At 43.4% G+C, this 11,594-nt stretch overlaps 1 non-coding gene across 1 annotated transcript; it reads right to left on the bottom strand.

The window, feature by feature from the left end:
* Positions 1 to 1,976: 1,976 nt before the first annotated feature.
* LOC115460842 lies at positions 1,977 to 2,081 on the bottom strand. The gene has a single exon (XR_003940616.1). It is a non-coding gene; the product is annotated as a U6 spliceosomal RNA (small nuclear RNA).
* Between the last annotated feature and the right edge of the window lie 9,513 nt (positions 2,082 to 11,594).

The following is an 11,594-nucleotide window of genomic DNA, read 5'->3' as shown; positions in this document are numbered from 1 at the left end:
TAATGCCGTTATATCGCTCCATGATGCGACCGCACCTTGAGTATTGTGTTCAATTCTGGTCGCCGCATCTCAAGAAAGATATAGTGGAACTGAAAAAGGTGCAGCGAACGGCGACTAAAATGATAGCGGGGATGGGACGACTTCCCTATGAAGAAAGACTAAGGAGGCTAGGGCTTTTCAGCTTGGAGAAGAGACGGCTGAGGGGAGACATGATAGAGGTATATAAAATAATGAGTGGAGTGGAACAGGTGGATGTTAAACGTCTGTTCACGCTTTCCTAAAATACTAGGACTAGGAGGCATGCAATGAAACTACAGTGTAGTAAATTTAAAACAAATCGGAGAAAAGATTTCTTCACCCAACGTGTAATTAAACTCTGGAATTCGTTGCCGGAGAACGTGGTGAAGGCGGTTATCTTGGCAGAGTTTAAAAAGGGGTTAGACGGTTTCCTAAAGGACAAGTCCATCACAATTCCACGAATAACATGTATAGAATGTTTGTACGTTTGGGAAGCTTGCCAGGTGCCCTTGGACTGGATTGGCCGCTGTTGTGGATAGGATGCTGGGCTCGATTGCCCCTTGGTCTTTTCCCAGTGTGGCATTACTTATATACTTATGTACTTATGAGGTGCACCGTTGCTGGGTGGGCCCGAGCCCAAAATGGGTAGGCCCAGGCCCATCCAGGCCCATCCGTGGCTATGCCCCTGAGGTACTTGTGACCTGGATTGGCCACTGTTGGAAGCAGGATACTGGGCTAGAAGGATCATTGGGCTGACCCAGTATGGCTATTCTTATGTTCTAACTGAAACAGCTGTTATGAATGAGTCCATCAGTCTATTCTGTTACAGAGAAGCCATTGGTAAACATTATATAAATAAATTCTTTCATAAAGTTTACATATAAGGAGAAAAAAAATAAATATTTATTGTATTTAAAACTCAGTGCACAATTTTCTCAGGGATTAAAAAGGATGAAAGCATTGCCTTCATTAAACATTCTCCCAGGCTTTCACCCGGCTCTTATTTTAAGATACTATTTCACTTAGTCATGAGAAACACAGCCAGTGTCACAAAAAAATACACTGAACAGGGGAGAAAGACCTATGAGGAAATTGTACTAGCTCCAAACACTGTTTAACACTGAAGACTTAACTCTTTTAAAAATTAATTTAGTGTTAATAATGTGTAATGCTGCTTACAAAGAAACAGTAACTGCTTAGAAAAACCAGAAAAGTTTAACATGGAAATCAGAAATCACAACGGGGGCAGTTTTCCAGAAGTGCCTGCACTGATATATACTTTTACCTAGTGCTGGATTTAGGCATAAGCTAAACAAGATACAGCTTAGGGTCTCTCAATCCAAAAGCAGGGGTGTAGCCAGACTTCGGTGGGAGAGGATCCAGACCCCGAGGTGAGGAGGCACATTTTAGCCCTCCCCCACATTGCCACCGACACCCCCCCCCCCCCCCCCGTCAGGACAACTCACACAGAAACAGAATCCTTCGGCCCCCCGCCAGCACAGGTACCCGACGGCAGCGGTGGGAAGGGGGGGTCGAAAGGGTCGGCGGGGGGGCCATGGCCAAATCTGGGGGGGCCATGCCCCCGAGGCTCCACGTAGTTACGCCCCTAATCCAGATTTTTTTTTTTTGCTTTTAGAATTTTATGTGACTTTGTATGTGCAGAGCCAACATCCACAGTTGAAACAACAAAATTTACTTTAAATACCTTGCTATTAAATAATTAAAAGGCATATATATGTTTTCAATTTTTTTCATGGCAACCCAAGCTCTTGTTTTGGTATGCACCTTTGCGAGAACTTCTGGTGTAACTTTTTAACAAGGGGCCTCCAAGCTTTATATAGCTTAGGGTCTCAGCAAGTCTAAATCTGGCACTGCTTTACCTGTTAACATAGTGAATGACGGCAGATGAAGACCTGTAAGGTCCATCCAGTCTGCCCAACAAGGCAGCCAGAGTTGTAATAAATATGGAAAGCTTCACTAATTGGCCTGTCGTCCTTTCACAGGTGCCATGATAATCTTCTCTGTATAGTTCTAATTTCAGTATATGTGCTGCTGAAGGGCCCTTCTTATGTGAATCCTGTGAGCTTTGCACTGATTCTGAAAAGGAAAATGCAAGCATACTTTTCCTTTGAAAATTCTCCTAGCAAACTAAGGGCCCCTTTTATTAAACTATGCTAAGAAATGGGCTTAGCACCTCCTTACGCAAGTCTTTCCCGCACATTAAGCTCATTTTTACAGCAGCTGTCACAAAGGGATTTTTCCTATTTCTTGAATATATGACCATGTTCTAATGTTAGCATTAGTGTGCAGCCATTGAAAAAATGATCACAGGAGCCCTTACTGCCTCCTTTTTAGGGCTCCCATGTTATGGATGTACTAACCAGCTTGCATGGTGGTGGTGTCAATGTACTAGTTGATTAGCACATCCACATCCATTCTCCAAAAAACAATAACAATAATAATTACCATACACTTAGCTTATGCAGATGACAAAACTATTGCAGAACTCTTTGGTGTGTCCTGTGTTAGGCCACATTTGCTGCATTAGGTGCAAATTAGTGCCTAGCACAGCTTAGTAAAAGGGCCCCAAAGTCTGCAGAGGCTTATCTTTGCTTTTTCAGTGGGTACTTTTTCCCATCCAAAGTTTATGTAAGGTTGTAAAATATAACTTATTTACATTATTTCCCTCCATGACCTAAACATACCTGTCACAGCTCAAGGGGTGGTGAACCCTTAGGCCATAGCCACAGATGAGTCACTCGAGCTAGGCACAGCACTCAGCGAAGTACTAGACAAGATAGGCTCAGCACAGGAAGAGCCAGCAAGGCTTGGCAGAACAAGGCAGACAAGGCTGAACAAGACAGGACTAGACAAGACAAGGCTAGGCAGGACTAGGCAGACAGGGCTAGGCAGTCAAGGTTAGGCAGGGCTAGGCAGACAAGGCTAGGCAGGACTAGAACTGGATCTAGTCAGGACAAGGTAAAGCAAGGCAAACGGCTAGAACTGGACCCAGGCAAGGTAAAGCAACACAAGGAAAGCAAGGCTAGAACTGGGTCCAAACAAGGCAGGATCAGGCAAGAACTGGATCTGGATGAGACCAAACAGGACAAGACAATACTGGAGCAAGAGACAAGACAGATAGGGCTGGGACTAGGAAACAAGGCAAGGCAAGTCTGGCACATAGAGCTTGAAGGCAAGGCAGTACTCAGAGCTTACAAGGCAAGGCTAGAGACAGGGCAGGACTTAGCAAGGCAGGGAACAAGGCAGGACTAGAACTCCGAGACAAGGTAAGGCTGGAATTCGGAGACAAGGCATGACTTGGCAAGGCTCGGCAGTAAGGCAGGAACCTGGGGTCAAGGCAGGAACTGAAAGGCAAGGCAGGAACTCGGAGTCAGGACAGGAACTGAAATCAAGGGAAGGCATAACTGGAACAGGAAGACACATAAGGACAAGGCAGGAACAGGAAACCTGATGAAGACCTGCTGCGAAGGCACAGAAGGAGTGCCTGGGCCTTCCTTAAATGTGCCCAGACCCATGACATCACTCCTGGTGCACCCACATAGTCTTCCACTGCTAGCCCTATAAACAATGGGCTATGGTACACGCATGTGCCCTAGGAGGCCAGCGTGCAGCTGATAGGAGAAGGCAGGATGCCATCCCATGGAAGCACTGGAGCAGTGAGTGCATCGGGAGGTTGGGGCAGGAGTTCACATACTCCAGGATAGCCTGCTTTTCCTCGGCTGTGGTATGCATGCTGACAATCTCTATGTGTAGTGTCAGTTGAATATAGCGTAGACAATTTTCAAAAAACCAACTGATCCACACAAATGCCTTCTGCAAATACCTTCCATATCATGCTTATTTTTTCACTGGTATAGAAATATGCATGTAGTTATGAATACTATTAGGGTTACCACACAGAGACTGAACCAGTCCCAGTTTCACATTAAATTCAGCCTGTCCCTGAGGACTTGGAACCATCTGGTAATCACATGTTTGTGCTTCCTCCCTTCCTGCCTCTTTGTTCATACTGCCAAAGAAGACAGTGACAAAGAACTAACTACTCAAATAAGGAGTTAGGGTTTTCCCTCTTTAAGTTTAATTAAGTTAATGTTGTAGTGGTTCCAGAACTGAAGAGCTTACATCTAAGAAGAGATGGGATGGAGGCTGATCATTGACATGGTACCCAATACAAGAAAGCATCAAGTTAGTGAAGATATTTATCACCTTTTCCACACCGTGTGTGCACAAAAACTAAGTACAGTATATCAGCATGAGGAAATATATAGGAAATTACTACTCCTCTTTAATGGCAATCCCTCACAGTCACAGAGCCACTTTAAAGAATGCAGTACAGGACAGACTCAGCAACAGCAGAGCAGAGAGAATGTCATCTAAGCTGGACTTAGCACAACTCAGTCAAGGAGGCCCAGAGGAGAGAAGAGAAGCACTCCAGCATAAGCCTCCACTCTATATATGTAAGCTGCAGAAGCTTCACTCAGGTAGGTCGAGTTTATCCTGGAATCCTGTTGAAACTGTAACTTTGGAACCCAGTACTGAGCGCGCCTGGTTGTGCCAGAGAAGGTGGTAACAGCAGTTATCGTATCTGGGTTTTAAAAAAGTTTGGACAAATTCCTGGAGGAAAAGTCTATAGTCTGCTATTGAGACAGTGTCATGGCTGTGGCCATGCCCATATGTCCAGACCTATTTTTTCAGTAATCTGGCTCTGTGACATCTCCAGACTGCCTTTTACCAGCATGGTGGCTTCTGCTGTTGGTGTTCTGCATCCAAGCCTCGCTTTGGTGTTTCTGCTGTCCAAGCCTCATTCCAAGTTGTGACATCATCAGGAAGTCCTTTATAATGCACCTTGGAAAGTTTAAGCCTTGCCTTTGCAACACGTCCAGAGCTGCCACATTACCCATTCCAGGAGAGAGATGTTTTGGCCAGCCCTGGATTTCTGCCAACTTCATCATTATGGGACCTGCAGCACTGATTTCAATGGATAGAATCATGGACTACAAATACTACACTGCTTTGGGATATAAGTTTAAAACCAGGACCGGCCAAAAAGTCTCCCTCCTGGAATGGGTAACTTGATAGCCCTGCAGGTCTATTGTACCCTTTTCTTGTTGTTGTAGTGTTGTTGTTTAATTCTGAGTAATTGGTCTCCTTGTTAGCTGTGCCTCACGGCACAGCCCTGAGCTGTGTGTGTAGTTCTTATTTGAACCTGAGTGGCATGGGCGTAGTTTGACTGTTTCATTTTGGGGGCAAAGGATCGGATGAGGCATATTAGCATATTCACACATATATACACACACACACAAATGAATATGCTAATATGGAGGAAGGAAAGAAGGGAGAAAGAGCTGGCTTTTGGGGGGAATAACCATAATGAATATGTATGAGATATCAAGCCAGCTCTTTCTCCCTTCCTTCCTTCCTTCCTTCCTTCCTTCTTACCCAGTATTCCCTCTTCCTCTCCAGTAGTATTTCCCCACCCTCTTTCCCATACCATGTCAGTGCTGACCTTAGAAATGCATAGGCTCTATATGTAGATCCTTCAAGAGGTAGTATGTCATGATTTAGGCTCTAAAACCCTTTCTGATGTTTTGGTGCCTTGTCTCGTCTGGATTCAGCGTCTGTCTCGCCTCTGCTTTGTGTCTGTGCCATCCCAGAGGACTTGTCTACTGCAGCCCTGGCTGCAGTCCAAGGGCTCACCATCCCTGAATCCATGACAGACAGACATGGGAAGCAACTGCTTGCCCTGGGATTTGTAGTATGGAGTGTTGCCACGATTTGGGTTTCTGCCAGGTACTTGTGACCTGGCTTGGCCACTGTTTGGAAAACAGGATACTGGGCTAGATGGACCATTGGTCTGATCCAGTATGGCTACTCTTATGTTCTTATATTGAATTTTAAAAGGCCTAACTTTCACTGTGGGACTCAGCCAGACCCGAGGTGTTTCCGCTGCATTTTGAGAGACAGGCTGATGCACACTGTGGCTCTGCAGGGCATGAAAGAGGATTTTTGACCCCAAGGATTAATTTACTTGTGCTTATTTTTCTGCACCTGTGAAAGGAACAAGCTAAATTGCTTTGTTTGACCTTTAAACCTGCTGTCTGTGTTTTATCAACGCTCTGGGCCCACCCTTGCTCTTGCTGCTACAATCAGTAATTAAATACTTACCTGGAAGTAGATCCTGGTGACAGCAGATAAATACCTGTATAGTCCATCTAATCTGCCCAACAAGATAAACTCATAGCATAACGTATGATGTGATACTACATACGTGTACTTGATCTTGATTTGTACTTGCCATTTTCAGGACACAGACTGTAGACGCCTCCCCTGCACTGGCCTTGCTCTTCAAGAACTGAAGCTGTCATCAAAGCCTCACTCCAGCCCATCCATATCTGTCCAGCCATAACCAAGGCAGAGACTGTAGAAGTCTGCCCGGCACTGGCTTTGTTTCACAGTTACTGGAGTTGCCATCTAAGCACCAATAAGTTTATTTGGTTCCATTCTCTTTCCGCACAGGATTCCTTTATGTTTATCCCATGCATTTTTGAATTGTGTTACCATTTTCATCTCCACCACCTCCTGTGGGAGGGCATTCCAGGTATCTACTACCCTCTCCACGAAAAAATACTTCTTGATGTAATTCCTGAGTTGGCCCCCCTGCAACCTCAATTTATGTCCTCTAGTTCTACCACCTTCCTGTCTCTTGAAAAAGTTTGTTTGTGTATTAATACCTTTAAAATATTTGAATGTCTGTATCATATCACCCCTTTCCTCCAGGGTATCTTCAGGTCATCAAGTCTCTTCTCATACATCCCATACTGTGTTCATCACTTTTCTCTGACCCACTTCAAGGCTTTATATGTCCTTGGTGAGATACGGCCTCCAAAACTGAGCACAATACTGCAAGTGGGGTCTTACCAACTTGTACAGGGGCATCAACACCTCCTTTCTTCTGCTAGTTATACCTGTCTCTATGCAGCCTAGCATCCTTCTAGCCACCTTGTCACATTATTTTTTCCAACTTGAAATCCTCAGATACCATCACTCCAAGATCTCTCTCCTGAGCTGTACTTATCAATCTCTCACCTCCTAACTCGTATATCTCCTTTGGATTTCTGCACCCCAAGTGCATCACTCTACACTTCTTTGCATTAAATTTTAACTGCAAGACCTTAGACCATTCTTCAAATTTTTAGAGATATCATGGTTTTTGCTCCCTTCGGGGTGTCCACTCTGTTAACGATCTTCGTGTCATCTGTGAAAAGGTAAACATTTCCTTCTAACCCTTCAGCAAAGTCTCTCACAAATATATTAAACAGAATCGGCCCCAGTACTGACCCCTGAGGCACTATTACTCACCTTCCTTTCCTCAGAGCAAATTCCATTCACCACCACCCTCTATCATCTCTCAGTCAACCATTTTCCAATCCAGTTTGCTACATTAGGTCTTAAGTTCAGTCCTCTCAGCTTATTCATGAGTCTTTTGTGAGAAACCATATCAAAATCTTTGCTGAAATCCAAGTAGATTAAATCTAGCACATATCTTTTATCCAGTTCTTTGGTTACCCAGTCAACAAAATCAATCCAATTCATTTGGTAGGATTTTCCTTTGGTAAAATCATGTTGCCTCAGATCAAGCAACCCGTTGGAATCTAGAAAGTTAACTATCTTTTCCTTCTGCAGTGATTCCATTATTTTCCCTACCACCAACATGAGGCAAACCAGCCTGTAGTTTCCCATTTCTTCCCTATCCCCACTTTTGTGAAAAAGGACCATATTCACTTATATCCAATCCTGTGGAACCTCTCCCGTCTCTAAAGGCCTATTAAATTAATCATTCTGAGGTCCCACCAAGATTTTTCTGAGCTCCCTCAGTATTCTGGTATATATCCCAGCCAGCCCATAGCTTTGTTGACTTTCAGATTTTAGTACAATATCCAATCCATTCCCAGATATACCCTTGGCAGACAACCACGGTCCTTCTCCAGAATTTTCCTCCATGAACATCAAACAGAAGTAGTTATGTAGCACATTCACTTTCTCCTCATCACTCTCCACATAGCTGTTCTCAGCATCTTTCAGTCTAACTGCTCCATTTCTACCCTTTCTCCTTTCCCCAATATATCTGAAACAGGTCTTGTCACCACAAGGGAAGGAATGATGTTGAATCTAGTGCTCACAAATGTAGGAAGTCTTTCCAACATCCAGGTGGGTACCCACCTAGGCAATAGTGATCATCACATGATATGATTTGATATAATTGCAAAAGCAGAGTGCTGACACAAAAAACTCAACTGGATTTCAGACATGCTGATTTTGATAAAATGGGGGAGTGCCTGAAGAAGGAACTGATGGTATGGGTAGGCATAGGAGAGATAGACGTGCAGTGGTCTAAGCTGAAATCTGGGTTACTGTAATACAAGTTTTCATACAGTGTACTGATGTTTGAGGCGCTCTTTTACAAAGGTGCGGTAGATTCTGTATTGTGTTCAATTCTGGTCGCCGCATCTCAAGAAAGATATAGTAGAATTGGAAAAGGTACACCGAACGGCGACTAAAATGATAGCGGGGATGGGACGACTTCCCTATGAAGAAAGACTAAGGAGGCTAGGGCTATTCAGTTTGGAGAAGAAACAGCTGAGGGGAGACATGATAGAGGCATATAAAATAATGAGTGGAGTGGAACAGGTAAATGTGAAGCATCTGTTCACGCTTTCCAAAAATACTAGGACTAGGGGGCATGTGATGAAACTACAGTGTAGTAAATTTAAAACAAATCAGAGAAAACTTTTCTTCACCCAGTGCATAATTAAACTCTGGAATTCGTTGCCAGAGAAAGTGGTGAAGGCGGTTAGCTTGGCAGAGTTTAAAAAGGGGTTAGACGGTTTCCTAAAGAACAAGTCCATAACCAACTACTAAATGGACTTGGGAAAAATCCACAATTCCAGGAATAACGTGTATAGAATATTTGTACGTTTGGGAAGCTTGCCAGGTGCCCTTGGCCTGGATTGACCGCTGTCGTGGACAGGATGCTGGGCTCGATGGACCCTTGGTCTTTTCCCAGTGTGGCATTACTTATGTACTTATGTACTTATGTACTTATTCTATGCATGTGCAGCTTGCGCCGAAATGAGACTACCATCAGACTAGTACACCCCCCCCCCCCCTGGATTTCGGATTTGGTGCACATCCATACCGCCGGGACAAATTATTTTTTTACTTCCTACTGAGCATGGCGTTTCCAGCATTAATCAGCAGTTGGCACACTCTGGTCACTGCGCATGTAGCACATGAGCACTTACTGGTAAATCAATGAGTGGTATTAAGGGCTCGGGCCATAAATAGGCACACGCTGGTTTCAGTTTTACTACAGGCTCTTTTCCCGGCCCATTGAAAAAAAAGCCCTTTTTCCCAGACGTGGTAAAATATGGCCCAGTGTGCACCAAAAACACATGCCCACACTACTGCAGGCCATTTCTGGGGGGGGAGGAACCCGCGGAAATGGCTTGCGCAGTGGTAATTGGGCATCACCGCTCGCTGCCCAGTTACTGCCGCGTTAGCACAGGAGCCCTTATCGCCACCTTAATGGGTGTTGGTAAGGGCTCCCAGCTACATGGCCATGTGGTAAGAGTTCTCTTATTGTATGGCCATGTATGTCAGGGAGCTTTTTACCCGCTGTGGTAAAATGGGCCCTGGTGCACGGGAAAAATGGCCCCTGCACCTAAATTCTAAGTCGCATAGTTTAAAAAGGGGGCATGACCATGGGGGGGATATGGCCCTTTCTAAAATCTATGCGCATTATTATAGAATATGCCCGCACTGCGCCTAATTTAGGCATTAGGATTTACACTACGTAAATGTGGCCTAAATGGACATGACGTGGCGAGTCACTTGGCATATTCTATATACCAGCGGAACTTTTAGCCTATTCTATAAAATGTAGGCGTACTTTACAGAATATGCCTAGTTTTAATCTATTTCTTTGCAGATTTTTCAGGCACCATATATAGAATCTAACCCATTATGTCAGGAATAATATTCACCTATTTTGGGTTTTCTGGCTAAATTGACAGAAAGGGTAGTTGTGGATCAATTGGTAGAGTTTTTGAGTGATAGGATGGTGTTACATCGTCAACAGACTGCTTTTCGAGTGGAATATAGTATATAGTACTGAGACTACCTTGGCTAGTCTGATAAGTTTGATTATTGATTCTGGAGACCTAGCACTGCTGGTCTGTTTAGATTTGGCATCCGCTTTTGATGTGATAGATCATAGATTTTTGTTGGAGAGATTAAGAGAGATTGGTCTAGGAGATATGCTTCTGACTCGGTTTCAGGGTTTTTATCTGAATGGGCATTTTTGGTTCTAGATGGTCTGGATAGATCATTTCCAAAATCGCTTCCTTGTGGGGTGCCACAAGGATCAGCATTATTGCCAATCCTGTTTAATGTTTGGTCTGTTTGATTCAGGATTGTCAAATCAGTCGGTTTGTGTATGCAGATGATTTTTTGCTGGTGGGCCAGGATTCAGGCTTCTCATTATGATCTGTCATCTACAGAATTGTTTGAATGTAGCTGGTGAATGGCTATTGGAGCATCATGTGATAGAAAAAAACAGTGGTCTGTTGGGTTCCAGGAGGTAGAGAAAATCCAAGTTCTCTGGTTAATCTATTAGGACAAGAATTACCTGTGGTTCCAACATTTAAGTATTTGGGAGTGTTGATTGATGCCCAGTTATATTTTACAGACCTGGTGAATGCTATGGTTCTTTAAGGTTATATGATGCATCAAAAATTAAGGGTAGTTCATGGATTAATGGATTATGATGCATTTTTTATTTTATTATATGTTTTGTTTATAACTCAGATTATGCTAATGTGATCTTGTCTGATTTGACATCTACAGAAATTACAGACTTTTCAAAATTCTGCATTTCTTATTTTGGGACGGGTGCATAAATATGAGCATATAACATCTATGTATCATAGACATTATTGGTTACCTATATATTATCAGTTAAGATTTAAGATCATGGTATTGATGCATGAAGCACACTATAGTAAGATTCCTTCAATTTTAGCAGATTTATAGGTTCCATATGAGCCTTGCAGGGACTTGCACTCTGGGGGTGGCTGTTGAGGATTCTGGAGCTGAAGAACTCTAGGTTGAAATCCATTTAGCTCCAAAATTATGGAATGCTTTTCCACAAGTGCTTTGAAAAATGGAATTGTTGCCACGTTTTAAGCACCTTCTTAAATCTTGCTTTTTTTCTTATGCACTTCAGGTTGTTCTCCCAGAGGAGTTAATTTTTAAAAAATATATGTATTATGACTTTTAAGATGAGTTTTAGAGTGGGACTACTACTACTACTACTACTATTTAGCATTTCTATAGCGCTACAAGGCGTACGCAGCGCTGCACAAACATAGAAGAAAGACAGTCCCTGCTCAAAGAGCTTACAATCTAATAGACAAAAATAAATAAAGTAAGCAAATCAAATCAATTAATGTGAACGGGAAGGAAGAAAGGAGGGAAGGTGGAGGCGAGTGGTTACA

Source organism: Microcaecilia unicolor, chromosome 1 (assembly GCF_901765095.1).
Source record: "Microcaecilia unicolor chromosome 1, aMicUni1.1, whole genome shotgun sequence".
NCBI lineage: Eukaryota > Metazoa > Chordata > Amphibia > Gymnophiona > Siphonopidae > Microcaecilia > Microcaecilia unicolor.
Note: the sequence above shows the minus strand (reverse complement) of the source record. Positions and strands in the feature narration are given on the sequence as shown.